The 14,897-nt window shown below is 41.8% G+C and overlaps 1 long non-coding RNA gene across 1 annotated transcript in view; it reads right to left on the bottom strand.

Moving 5' to 3' along the window:
- Positions 1–230: 230 nt before the first annotated feature.
- Positions 231–14,897, bottom strand: part of LOC140475929 (uncharacterized) — a 33,711-nt gene continuing 19,044 nt past the window's right edge. Inside the window, exons 3-4 of the long non-coding RNA XR_011960361.1 lie at positions 1,812–1,871; positions 231–359 (exon numbers count right to left, since the gene is read on the bottom strand). This is a non-coding gene — a long non-coding RNA (uncharacterized lncRNA). The remainder of the gene's footprint in view (positions 360–1,811; positions 1,872–14,897) is intronic.

Below are 14,897 nucleotides of genomic sequence, written 5' to 3'. Positions count from 1 at the left end.
TCTCCCTCACCAGCACCACCTGTTGGTGGAGGTCCCATTATGTGCTTTCCCACTTGAAGCTTGCCATTCTGACAAATATACATAGCATGTCGTAACTGTGTGCTAAACAGTTGGATAACAATCAGATTCAATTATGCTGTGATGGCTAGAATATTCAAGTCTACATCAATGGCACCAATTTGCAGTGGTACCTTCCAATGGACTAGGCTCTATGGCTCACTTACTTTGGTGTCTTGGTCAGTCAGGGCTCCAGGAGTCATATCATCAGTGGCACTTGTCACTTAAGTTTCTGCCTCCCAGCAGGACCTCCCTGCACCATTTCCAGGGTAAGAGTAGGTTTCCCACACTGGATGCAGCCCCTAGATTCACAACACACAGGTCACTCACTGTAGGAGTCTGCAGCAATATGCAACCACATTTCACTCAAGCCATCATGCAACAATCCCTCAGGTTCCATAATGCTACTGAGGTAAACTTATTGCCTCTACAGTATTCATCAGATATGAGGCCTCAAGTAACCCCCTCTGTGAACTATTTTCTGAGGCTGACTCCCTCCAGCTATTAGTCAAGATTAGGGTGGTGCTGGAAAAGAACAACAGATCAGGCAGCATCCGAGGAGCAGGAAAATCGACATTTCGGGCAAAAGCCCTTCATCAGGAATGGACTTGACTCTAATCTCCAGCATCTGCGGTACCTACTTCTGCCTCCCTCCAGCTATTAGTTCAACAACATAGGCTTTACCAACTATGCACCAGCCATTTGGTGACTCTGTGGGGTTCAGAGACACACATATCTTGTATCCTGTAACTATTGCAGACCCCGCTATTCTGACGGTAAATATTGTTAGCCTTCTTCTTTGTCAGAAACAAAAACAGAGGGTTGCTGGAAAAGCTTAGCGGGTCTGGCAGCACCTGTGAAAAGAAATCAAAGTTAATGTCCCTTCCTTAGTCCTGAAACATTAACTCTGATTTCTCTTCACAGGTGCTACAAGACCTGCTGAGCTTTTCCAGCAAGCTCTGTTTTGTGTCTGATTTATAACATCTGCAGTTTTTTTTCAGCTCTTCCTTTGCATGCTTCACTCTCATTATTCTTGGATGCTAGCTCCCCATACCTGACTGAGCCTTGGGTGATGCCTGGCTGTCCATTCATTGACCTGGCCATCCCCATCAGAAGATGAGGTGAGCCCCAGGAGATGGTTCACAGGAAAAACTAGGTTTCATCAAAAACAGAGATGGTGTGGAGATTAGCCCGTGAATGAGTGCTTATTATAAGCATAAACAAAGTCCAGAAGGTGCTCAGGCCATTTTCATTCACACTCAGGAAACAAGCTGCACAGACTGGAACTTAAAGTGAGCAAGTCACCTCTTAACTCTGCAAAGATTGTCCAGAAGGCGCATGTCAGGAGTGTGATGAAACTTTTTTCCCTTATTGGAATAGTGCAAATACTCAAAAAGTTCAATACAATCCAGGATAAAGCAGTCTATCTGATTAACACTGAATGTCCCACCTTTAACATTCACTGCCCCAATGATTGATACATACCGAAAGCAATAGAGATCATTTAGTCCTCAAGCACTTTGATAATACCTTCAAAACCAACAACCTCTACCAGCTGGGTGGTCATGGACAGCAGATACAAGGGAGCATCACCATCTACAAGATCCCCTCTCAGCCACACACCATCTTAACCTTAGCTTTCTATGACCAACACTTCATTGTCACTGGGTCAAAATCCAGGAACTCCTTTCCTTACAATGCTATGGTGTACCTACATCACATGGACATGGTTCAAGGAAACAGCTCACCATCACCTGCTCAAAGGCTACTGAGGATGATCAACAAATGCTGGGATATCCAACGGTGGTCATATTCTGTGAATAAATTTAAAAAACCATCAACATTAGGAGGGAGCAGCATAGTGAAAATGTCATTAGATCTAGAATCATAGGTTACAGTTCTAGGGATGTGTGGTTGAATCACACCATGACAGATGGGGATGTTTCCATTCAATGAAATGAAATCTGAGAAACGAAGCTGACCTAATAGTGACAATGCTATAGAAGCCCTCTTGATTTGACTCACTGATGTCCCACAGGGCAGGAAATCTGCCATCTTTACCTGATTTAGCTGACATGTGATTCCAGGCTTGCAACAATGCAATTAACTCTGAACTGACCTCTGGGCAATTAAGGATGGTCAATCCAGCAACGTCCACATTCCAAGAACACAAAAACGTCATACAGGGTCAATGGAAATGAGTATTTCAAATCAGATTGCATCGATCCATACACATTTTAGCTATTTATGTAACTTCAATAAACACAGGTATCATTTTGTTATATAATAGTGTCAGCTTCAGCCCTAACAGTGACAAATTTTATAGTAGTTCTAGTCACAGAATCTTAGTTACAACTCAGAGGAGGCCATTTAGTCCATTGTTTCCCTGCTGAAATAGACTGAAAATTGTAATCCACAAATATTCAACAGAATGTTATAAGCAATTTATCAATCCCAGCGAATCAATACTGATAATCTATATTCATGGCAATGCATTTATTAAGTTTTTTTTATAAACTGTTCATTGATTGCCCCCCAAAACATTGCTATTTGTTTAATGTTGTAACTAAATAATGCAAAAGTTCAAAATGAAATGTCATTTTCAACCTAAGGAAATGAATTTAATTTCAAAATATTACATATTTGCACAGATTTTAACAGCAAACATATAACACAATGCAATGTACAAATTAATGAATGGTTTAAATGTGTTAAAAGTATTCTATGAAAATCCATGCTAAAATTTGAGAATACGTATGTACATTTCCATTTTAATAGGAAATGTCTCTTAATACAGATCCAGCAGGCTGACTGTATGAAATTCATTAATTTGCATCTTTTACATTTAGAAATCTCATCTCATTTTTGTTAATCCTTCTCTAATGAGGTTGAATTATATTTTGATTCAAATTTATGTTCACACTTGTGATTACGTAGTCATCCTACCACGACTAATATTGACCTTGAATAGTTAGGAGGCACACAACAACAGAGGAGACGAAAATTGTTAGAATAAAATCTCACTTATTTAAAAAAAGTGATCATTATGCTGCAAATGCCTGTTAACCCTGAGCACATGGATAGGTACAATGACCAAATATGGTGGACAGGTGCATACTGTTTACTTCGAGAGCCAAACGTTGACCACATTCAAAACAATGTCACGTCAATTCATTACAGTACTATTGTACTACAGTACAATAAGGGGTACTCAGGATATGGGTTGAGGCACTGCCAGCAGGAACTTTTAAAGTGATACGGGTTGCCTTTAATACATAATTGCCCCTTGTGCATTCATAAAGAAACTGTGTGGAAGCCCATGTGATGGATTGATCAGGCATTGAAAACTGCCATCAAAGATGCTCTTTTGGTAAGTGAGGTGGTGGAGGAAAGGATTAACAAGCAAAATAGGTTTATATTTTTCATCTAGCATTTGTGACTTCAATAATTATCTGTCAAGGTTCTCTATAGGTTTAATTTCTTGTTGTGGGGGATTGAGAATACAGATTTAGGATAAGCATTTACTTACCTAAAATGCAGGGGGCTGAACGGGTCGGTGGGGAGTCGTGGGGATTGAGGTAGTTTTGGGGAAGCATGCTGGAAACCCAAAAGTGCATGTGGCATTCGTACCGGATTCCCTGATGAGAAGATTGTTTAATTGATTGGCATGAGGCATTATGCAAATCCATTTTAATTCTTGAAGTGACAACCTACTTCCTTGAAGTGAGTCGGATGCATGTTGCTCATCTCACCCTTATTGGACCTATGTTAAAACCAGAAGAGGGTGAGTTGGAGGTGGATCCAATTCAGGAATCAAACTTTCCACATTGTAAAACCTCTTGCCAATCACTTCATGTCTCATCCTTTCAGATGAGGGCTATATTACATTAGCTGACACTCTTGGTATTTGAGTTATATAGAGAGGCTGGCTTTGTGCACTGGAGGTTGAGGTGTGACCTTATTGAGGTTTATAAAATCATGAGGGGTATAGATAGGTGAATGTTTGATGTCTTTTCTTTAGGATGGGGGATTTCAAGACTATGGGGCAAATGTTTTAAGTGAGAGGAGAAAAATTAAAAAAAAAACAAACAGGAAGGACAATGCTTTAACACAGACACTGGTTGGTATGTGGAATGAAGGAAGTGATGGATGCAAGTATAGTAACAGTGTTGAAAAACATTTTAATAAGTATATAAATAAAAATATTTGGAAGGACATGGGCCAAATGCAGGCAGATGTGTCTAGCTTAGTTTGGAATTATGGATGGCATGAACTGGTTGGGCTGAAGGGTCTGTTTCCATGCTGTATGACTCTATGACTAGAATGGTAATAAGAGACATTTGATCCAAGGACTGTTGAAACCAGCTTTATGTCAGAAGTAAAACAAAGAATTGCAGATACGACAGGTCTTAAACAAAATCAGAAATTGCTGGAGAAACACAGCAGGGCTGGCAGCATCTGTGGGAAGAAAGCAGAGTTGACATTTTGAGTCCAATATCTGGTCATCAGAAATAGATTCAAAATGAAGGGACATAGAAGATATAGAAGATAAAGAAATAGATGGTGACATCTTGAAAAATATCCATATTTCAGAGGAGGACGTGCTGGATATCTTGAAACGCATAAACGTGGTTAAACCCCAGGACCTGATCAGGTGTAATCTAGAACTCTGTAGGAAGCTAGGGAAGTGATCACTGGGCCTTTTGCTGAGATATTTGTATCATCGACAGTCATAGATGAGGTGTCGGAAGACTGAAGGTTGGCTCAAGTGGTGTCTCTTTTTAAGAAAGGTGGTAAGGACAATTCAGGGAACTATATACCAGTGAGCCTGATGTCAGTGGTGAGCAAATTGTTGGAGGGAATTCTGAGGGACAGGATGTACATGTATTTGGAAAAGCAAGGACTGATTAGAGATAGTCAACATGGCTTTGTGCGTGGGAAATCATGTCTCACAAACTTGATTGAGTTTTTTGAAGAAGTAACAAAGAGGATTGATGAGGGCAGAGTGGTAGATGTGATCTATATGGGCTTCAGTAAGGCGTTCGACAAGGTTCCCCATGGAAGACTAGCTAGCAAGGTTAGATCTCATGGAATACGCAGAGAACTAGTCATTTGGATACAGATCTGGCTCAAAGATGGAAGACAGAGAGTGGTGATGGAGGGTTGTTTTTCAGATTGGAGGTCTGTGACCAGTAGAGTGCCACAAGGATCGGTGCTGGGTCCACTACATTTTGTCATTTATATAAATGATTTGGATGTGAGCATAAGAGGTTTAGCTAGTAAGTTTGCAGATGACACCAAAATTGGAGGTGTAGTGGACAGTGAAGAAGGTTACCTCAGAGGACCACAGGATCTTGATCAGATAAGCCAATGGGCTGAGGAGTGGCAAATGAAGTTTAATTTAGATAACTGCGAGATGCTGTATTTTGGGAAAGCAAATCTTAATGGTAAGGCCCTAGGGAGTGTTGCTGAATAAAGAGACCTTGGAGTGCAGGTTCATAGATCCTTGAAAGTGGAGTTGCAGATAGATAGGATAGTGAAGGCATTTGGTATGCTTTCCTTTATTGGTCAGAGTATTGAGTACAGGAGTTAAGAGGTCATGTTGTGGCTGTACAGGACATTGGTCAGGCCACTTTTGGAATATTGTGTGCAATTCTAGTCTCCTTCCTATTGGAAGGATGGTGTGAAACTTGAAAGGGTTCAGAAAAGATTTACAAGGATGTTGCCAGGGTTAGAGCATTTGAGCTAGGGTTGAATAGACTGGGGCTGTTTTCCCTGGAGCGTCAGAGGCTGAGGGGTGACCTTATAGAGGTTTATAAAATCATGATGTGCATAGATAGGGTAAATAGACAAGGTCTTTTATATGGGCTGGGGGAGTCCAGAACTAGACAAAATGGGTTTAGGTCACGAGGGGAAAAATATAAAAGGGACCTAACGGGCAACCTTTTCATACAGAGGGTGGTGCGTGTGTGGAATGGCCTGCCAGAGGAAGTGTTGGAGGCTGGTACAATTGCAACATTTAAAAGGCATTTGGTTGGGAATATGAATATGAAGGGTTTGGAGGGATATGGGCCGGGTGCTGGCAGGTGGGACTAGATTGGGTTGGGATATCTGGTTGACGTGGACAAGTTGGGCCGATGGGTCTGTTTTTGTGCTGTACATCTCTACGACTCTATGCTTTCTTCCTACAGTTGCTGTCAGATCTGTGAGTTTCTCTAGCAATTTCTGCTTCTCATGTATATCAAACGACCATACAGTGGAACTCACATAAATATTTATTGAAGACATGTCTGTCATTCTTAGTTGCACATCACAGACATTAATATGCAATTAATAAGAAAAAGGACCATCACACTTATTGAAATATTCCCAGCACAATTAATGTCACATTATTGCAGCACTTCTTAAAGATAGGCTGGATTGGCTGGGACTTATTTTTCTGGAGTGCAGAAGGTTGAGGAGTGACCTTACAGAGGTTCTAAATTTATGAGGTGTGTAAATAAAGTGAATAGCAAAAGTCTTTTCTCTAGGGTGGGGGATTTCAAAACTCGGGGGCATTTCTTAAGGTGAGAGGAGAAAGATTTAAAAGGGATTTAAGGGGTAACCTCTTTACACAGATGATGTGAACTGTCAGAGGAAGCGGTGGATGCAGGTACAGTTATAACATTTAAAAGATATTTGGATAAGTACAACAACAGAAATGGTTTGGAGGGATATAGGCCAAACATAGATAATAGCTTGGGAAACTTGGTCAGCATGGACAAGTTGGACCAAAAGGTCTATTTCCTCTAGCGGATCTCCAGGACTCATTTCTCCCCACACTGTTCCAGGACACATTTCCCCTCGTGCTGCTCCAAGGACTACGTCCCCATATACTGCTGCAGGGCTGCTAAAATGAGACAAAAAAATAGTTCTGAAGCCGTGCTCTGGAATGGCTAACCAAGCTGTTCCAATGTGGGCGGCATGGTGGCACAGTGGTTAGCACTGCTGCCTCACAGTGCCAGAGACCTGGGTTCAGTTCCCACCTCAGGTGACTATCTGTGTGGAGTTTGCACATTCTCCCTGTGTCTGTGTGGGTTTCCTCCGGGTGCTCCGGTTTCCTCCCACAGTCAAAAAATGTGCAAGTTAGGTGAATTGGCCATGCTAAATTGCCCGTATAGTTTTGTGTAGGGGTAAATGTAGGTGAATGGGTCTGGGTGGGTTGCTCTTCGGAGGGTCGGTGTGGGCTTGTTGGGCCGAAGGGTCTGTTTCCACACTGTAAGTAATCTAATCTAATCTAATCTAATATAAAAAACAACACTGGCATCTATACATCAAACTGGAAAGTTGCCTAAGCACATTCTGTACACAACAACCAGGACAAATCCAACCCTGCCAATTATCACCCCATGAGTCTACCCTTGATCATAGTAAGATGATGGAAGGTGTCTTCAGCAGCGCTAACAAACCTGATCACTGATGCTTAGTTTGAATTCTGCCAGGGCCTCTTATTGTAGCTATAGTTCAAACATGGACAAAAAAGCTGAATTCCAGGCATGAGGTGAAAGTGGTTGCGCTTGACAGTATTACATCAAGGAGTCCTTACAAAACAGAGTTAATGGGAACCAGCGAGAAAAACTCTCAGCTGGTTGCATTATACTTGGCACAAAGCAAGATGGCGATTGGTTGTCAGACATCTTAGCTTTAGAACCCTCCAGGCTTTTCTCAGGGTAGGGTTTTGTCAAAGCTTAATTTTCACCACACCTTCAAATATTCACCTGCTTTACCCCTGATGCTCAATAACAGCAGTGTGTATCATCTGCAAAATGGACTGGAGAAATTCTCCAAAGCCTGTTAAACGGCACCTTACAAACCCATAGCCACCACCATCTCGACGGGCAAAAGCAGCAGATACATGGGAACCCTGCCAACTGCTAGCTCCTGTCCAAGCCAAACACTATCCTGACTTGGAAATATATCCCAGTTCCTTCAGTATCACTGGGTTAAAATTCTGGAATTCTTTCTCTAATGGCATTGTGGATCTACCTACAGAACATAGAGTCATACAGTCATCGAGATGGATGCACAGAAACAGACTCCTCCATCCAACCCATCCATGCCGACCAGATATCCCAACCTAATCTAATCTCATTTGCCAACATTTGGCCCATATTTCCCTGAATGCTTCCTATTCATATACCCATCCAGATGCCTTTTAAATGTTGTAATTGTACTAGCCTCCACCACTTCCTCTGGCAAATCATTCCATACACATACCACCCTCTGTGTGTAAAAGTTGCCCCTTTGGTCCCTTTTATATCTTTCCCCTCTCATCCTAAACCTACACCCTCTAGTTCTGGACTCCCCCGCCCCAGGGAAAAGACTTTGTCTTTTATCATGTCCATGCCTTTCATGATTTTATAAACCTCTTTCAGGTAACTCCTCAGCCTCACTTGGAGTGCAGAGATTCAAAGGGGCAGTTTCACCACCACCTTATCAAGGGTATCGGGGAATAGGTAATAAATGTTGGCCCAGCCCACATTCCATGAATGATTTTTAAAAAATTCTCATGCCTTGAACCCCACTTGCCGCACACAAATACCCACATCTCAACTACATTTCCCTGAAGTTATCTTTAATCACTCCTAACAAGAATGTTTTTCTTTTTGATTTCATAAAACACTTTCAGTATGCCAGCAACAGTCAGAGGAGCCGTGAAAATGGAAGAAAAATTCAAGCCAGTTTTCCTCAGTTACATACCTGCACTTTATCAGTAAATTGCACATAAATAACAAAAACTATAACCAGTTCATAATGAAACAATTTGGTATGTGCCAGCAAAACAACAGAGAATAGAACAAGGGATGAATACCCTTGTTGTCTGACCTGCTGCACTTTTCCAGCACCACTCTGATCTAAACTCTGGTTTCCAGCATCTGCAGTCCTCACTTTTGCCTAAGGGATGAATACCGTTAATATATGAGTTACATGTATAAAGACAGATGGCTGTTAACATTTCTGCTGAAGACCTAGCAGGCTACCCTAGGCTTCCCCCATTCACTGTCAGTGAATGTCTTCTACTCGAGGTATGACAATCCACCCACTTGCAGTTTCTCCCAACTTATCCTCCTCAGTCATGCAATATCATGAACAGAGGAATTACATTTTAATACAATTCACATATTTCCTCTCATTCCTGCAGCAAGGCCAATAATAGAGTCATTTATCATCATTTTCAATTATAATATTTTAGTTGCCTCAATCAGTATTGTATATGTCATTCTTCCAAGAGCTTGATTGTTAGCTCATGCACATTTTTCCTTAATGTATCAATGTTACAATTTTGATTCTTAAACCACTTACACAGAGAATTCATTGCATTACAATTTATAATTTTATAGGCTGGAATGTTTTTCTTTAAAATAATTTCACTTGATAAGAGTAAAGATGCAGAGGTCAAGCTACAAAATGTAATTTTAACTGAGCAAAAGAGAGATTGAGGATAAATGTACATTCCAGAAATTGTGGTGCTGCAAGTAACTTCACCCCCCGATGACACTAGACCCAGAGTAGGAATGCAGTCTGAATCTGGAATTGGCACCTCACCTAATCCTGGAATGGAGTGCAGGGAGACTCCTCTACTTTGCACTGAAGTTCTCGTCACTATTTGATTTGGCAGTGTCTGCTAATCCGGAAATCCCGCACACAGTTCCCAACCTTCGATGTCATCATGTCACATTTCCATGTTGCCATACACAGAGATTGCACTGAGAATGTGCAGGGAAGAGATACAGTATTGAAATGGGGTTCAGTAGTGGGGGAGGGAATAGAGTATGAGGGTAGAGTTGGGGACTCAGGGGTATGGGGAAAGAGAGTGGCGCATCTATCTCTGTCCCTCTCTCCCTTCTCTCATCCAGTCACGCCAACCCTCCATTTCCACCCTGGTCCCTCACCTCCCCACATGTTCCGCCTGGCGCGTGCACACACACACAACGCCCATCACACACCCACCGCATACACACACACACCCAACTCCACACACAACAACCACACCCACCACACACACACACCCAACTCCACACACAACACCCACTGCACCCACCACATCCACCACACATACACACAACTCCACACATAACAGCCACCACACACACGCTTACAATTCCATATACACAGCCACCACACACACACAGACACACACCCAACCCCACACACAACACCCACCACACATACATATACACACACAAACAAATCCATGCCCCATCCCTCCCACATACCCACTACCCACACACACATATACCCCCACACATATCACCCATCTGCACACACACATCCACCATCCATACACACAAAACCCCCTGCACACACACACACCACCTCATACACATCGTCCTGCACACAAATATGCCCACACACCCACCTCCTCACATACGCATACTTCCCCCGCACACATCCCACCACCCCCATATGCATTCCCCCCCAAACACAAATACATCCACACACACACACACCCATCTCCTCACACACCCACCTTCTCACTCGTACTGACTATCCACACACGAGCCAACATATACCCACATCCACATCCATGCCTCACAGCAGCCCCCCCTCCCACACAACACACACGCACACACATGCGCCCATCCCCCCACTATACACCCATTCCAGCATTCACAACCACACCTCATTTAAACCTGAACCCATTTAAATGCCTACACACAAATGTATGCATTGTGTGTGCATAGTGAGCATGTGCTGGTGTCAGCAAATGCAGCCATTTGATTTACACAACACAATTTCAACTTTGGAGTGAAGCCAACAGTCAATCAAATACATTTCTGGTGTAAATGTATGCTAAAATACAACTTATCTGCTCTGTTTCAATTCCTCCATCGTGAATTTAATGGAAGGATAGAATTCATCCAAGGCATACTGCAGATTAATAACTGCCTTGGGAAAAGCTGCTTTACTACTCTCCTAAGTTGCTCAATGTTCAAATTAATTTCAGTACATCAAGAAATTTTGTTGGAATGTGTCAAAAAGGAACCTTTGGTGTTCGGCGGTTTGTGAGAATGAGTTATTTTTTGTATGGAACTTGTATAAAGCCAATTCCCATTATATTATATAAATATAAATTTATTAATGTGATTCATGATTTCAGTTTTAATGTTATATATTAAAAGAATGATTCGTTGCTGAAACGTTTCATTTTACATTCATCAAGACAATATCAGGAATTGCAAATTTCAAACGTTCACAATAAATCACACTGCGGAAGAAAAGGGTACTGATTTGTTGGTGAGTCATTCAGATTGTCAAAAGCATTGCCGTGGTGTTCAGGATAAAAATCAAAATGTGTTACTCTTACCTTTTGTATATAAAAAAAGGGGTCTAAGTATATTTGCTAACCAATGAGATTAACCAATAAGGCATTAGGCTAATTATTAAATTTGTCGAACTCACAATTTCTGAGTAAGCACCTTTAAGCATCTTGGAACCATAGAAGCATACAGCATGGAAACAGACCCTTCAGTCCAACTCGTCCACATCAACCAGACATCCCAATCTGACCTGATCCTATTTGCCAGTATTTGCCCCATATCCCTCTAAACCCTTTCTATTCATCCTAATGCCTTTTGAATGCTGTAATTGTACCAGCCTCCACCACTTCCTTTTGCAGCTTGTTCCATGCATGCACTACCTTCTGTGTGAAAACATTGCCCCTTAGGTCCATTTTAAATCTTTCTCCTTTCACCTTAAACCTATGCCCTCTGGTTGTGGACAGCCCACCCTCGGGGGAAGACCTTGGCTATTCACCTTATCCACACCCCTCATGATTTTATAAACCTCTGTAAGGTCATACCTCAGCCACCAAAGCTCCATGGATATAAGTGCCAGTCTATTCAGCCTCTCCCGATGACTCAAACCTTCCAGTACTGGCAACACCCTGTTCTGCCCCCTCTCAGGTTTAACAGCAAGGTGACCAGAACTGTATACAGTATTCTAAAAGTGGCCAATGTTCTGTACAGCCCCAACATAACAGAAGCCTTGTTAAAAAACAAAAGAATTACGGATGCTGTAAATCAGAAACAAAAACAGAAATTGCTGGAAAAACTCAGCAGGTCTGGCAACATCTGTGAAGTGAAATCAGAGTTAACGTTTCAGGTCCAGTGACCCTGCCTCAGAACTGATGCCACTTCAACACACCACCCTGTTCCCTAGCCAACATCTCTATCTCCAGTGAAGCTCAGCATAAGGTGGAAGAACATCTCATTTTCTGCTAGGGAACTCTGCAGCTCTCTGGATTCATTATTGAGTTCAATAACTTTAGCTCTCCCATGTCCTAGCCCCAACCCTCACATACCAGGCCTTGTTATCACAGTATGCTATTAAACACAACCCATTGTTAGCCACTAACGTTCTCCATTAACAGTTGTTCACTTTCCTTGCAGATCTCTATCCACCCTTTTGTCAATCCACATAATACTTTCTCTCTTTGGGTTCCATCCCCACATATCCTTTACTCCATACCCCCTCCCCTCACCCTATCTTCTGTATAATATCTGGGCTTTTTCCTAGCTACCATCAGTTTTGAGGAAGGGTCACCAGACCTGAAACATTAACTCCGATTTCCCTTCATAGATGCTGCCATGACAAAAACCGTCTTCACCACCATCTACCTGTGACTCCACTTTCAAGGACTTTACACGTACACTACTAGGCCTCTTTGTTCCATAGAATCCACAGAATCCCTACAGTGTAGAAGCAAGCTATTCAGCCCAACAAGTCTACACTGACCCTCCGAGGAGCATCCCATCCAGGCCCATTCTCTCACCTCAAATTTCTCATTGCTAATGTACCTAACCTGCACATCCCTGAGCCCTACAGGGAAATGTAGCATGGTCAATCTGCCTAACTTGCACATTTTTGGAGTGTTCACTCACACTTGCCAGGGCTCTACCATTAACTGTATAAGTCCCGTCTTGGTTTGCCTTTCCAAAAATGCAACGCCTCACATTTATCTAAATTAAACTCCATCTGTGTCAATAAATTTCCTATTATTTATGATGGACCCTTTTGCAAAATCAGTTTGACAAGAACTCTGACCTGCCCTGTTGAGGAGCCAACAATGAAATACAAGCTTTCAAAAACAAAGTGAGAAAATAGGAGCAGGAGTATGCCATTCGGCCCTTCGACATTGCTGTGCCATTCAATATTATCATTGCTAATCATCCAATTAAGTACCCCATTCTGGCTTTCAATTAAAAAAACCTTCAGGTGAAGCCAAATGTATGAGTTTTCCATTGACTCTGCAGTTTTAACAGTGCAGCCACACCACCCTGGTCCTGGTGTTTGCTGCTCTAACCACCACCCCTGTGCACAAACTGTACGGGGGTACACTGCTGAGAGATGTTTCCTTGCAGAGCTTGAGAAGAATGACCCTGATCGTGTAACTAAGACCAAAAGGATGAAGTCCTACCACAAGACAGGTCTCTTGGTTCATGTGCAAACACTTGGCTCATGTGCTATTGTGTTCACATTTCCAAGTTCTATTTAACGTATTTAGTTAAACTTGTGGAACTTCTCAATAAAACCATTGTGCTATTCTGTGGATTTTAAAAACTTGATAAGTTAAACAAATGACATCTATTTCAACATGCAAACCATTAATTAACCCATTGGTTATAATCCAAACCATTAACCCAATCCCATGTAACCAAAATTCTATTTATAGTAGTTGTAATGATATTTTGATAAAAAAGGTGTTTTTTTGGCTTTTTCATTGCTACAGCAACTTAAAAGGAAACATAACTCAGGGGAAGTAAAGACAAATTACTTTTAGGTTTTCAATATTTCTAATTGCAGCTGGAATATCAGTGGTTCAGTAAAAAGAAGAGAGGGGAAATCAGAAAGATATCAGTCTGCCAGCTCAAGGACATAAGAAAACAAAAGAATGAGACCATCAAGACATTAATTCGAGGAGAAAAGGTCAGAAACTTACCCTGGCTCTGCCACACTCTTCTCAGAGAAAACTACACAAGATTTTCCTCATCTGATCCTTAAAAGTAATCAATTGAGACTCTCAGCTATCTACACATCTGCATTGATCCAGCATTGAATACTGGCAGCTCTTCACATCAACAGGGAAAGGGTTCAGAAGAGATTTACCAGTATATTGTCAGAAATGGAGGATTTCAATTACTGGATAGGCTGACATTTTTTTCACTGGAGCGTAAGAGGTTGAAGGGTGACCTTATCGAGGTTTATAAAATCATGCAGAGTATAGCTAAGATGAATAGCAAGGGACTTTTCCATAAGGTGAGGGAGTTCAAAACTGAGGGTCATATTTTTAAGGTAAGAGGAAAAAGATTCAAAAAAGACATGAGGGGCAACTGTTTTTCACAGAGAGTGGATCATATGTGGAATGAGCTTCCAGAGGAAGTGATGGATGCAGGTACGATTTTTAAAATGTTTAAAAGACATTTGGATAAGTACATGAATAAGAAATGTTTGGAAGTATATGGGCCAGGAGCAGGCAAGTGGGACTAGTTTAGTTTGGGAACAGGGTCAGCATGGACTGTTCAGACCGAAGGATCCGTTTCTGTGCTGTATGACTCTATGACTCTGTTGCATGTTTATGCAAAGCACAGGAGCTCTCACAACCTGTAGTATACTTGATTATCTCAGTCTATGCCTGTACCTCAATGATCCCTCACCCAATTTTCAATCAAACACAGACCAAAAAAATTATATTTCCCCTGTTTGCTACTTATGCCAACACCTCGAAAGCTTTTTTTTTCGCAAAGTAGGTGTACGAGCTGTATGTGCTGTTGAGCCATAGAGAGAGGGAAGTGACCCTG

This window comes from Chiloscyllium punctatum, chromosome 4 (assembly GCF_047496795.1).
Source record: "Chiloscyllium punctatum isolate Juve2018m chromosome 4, sChiPun1.3, whole genome shotgun sequence".
NCBI lineage: Eukaryota > Metazoa > Chordata > Chondrichthyes > Orectolobiformes > Hemiscylliidae > Chiloscyllium > Chiloscyllium punctatum.
The sequence above is the reverse complement of the archived record's forward strand: the minus strand, read 5'-3'. Positions and strand labels throughout refer to the sequence as shown.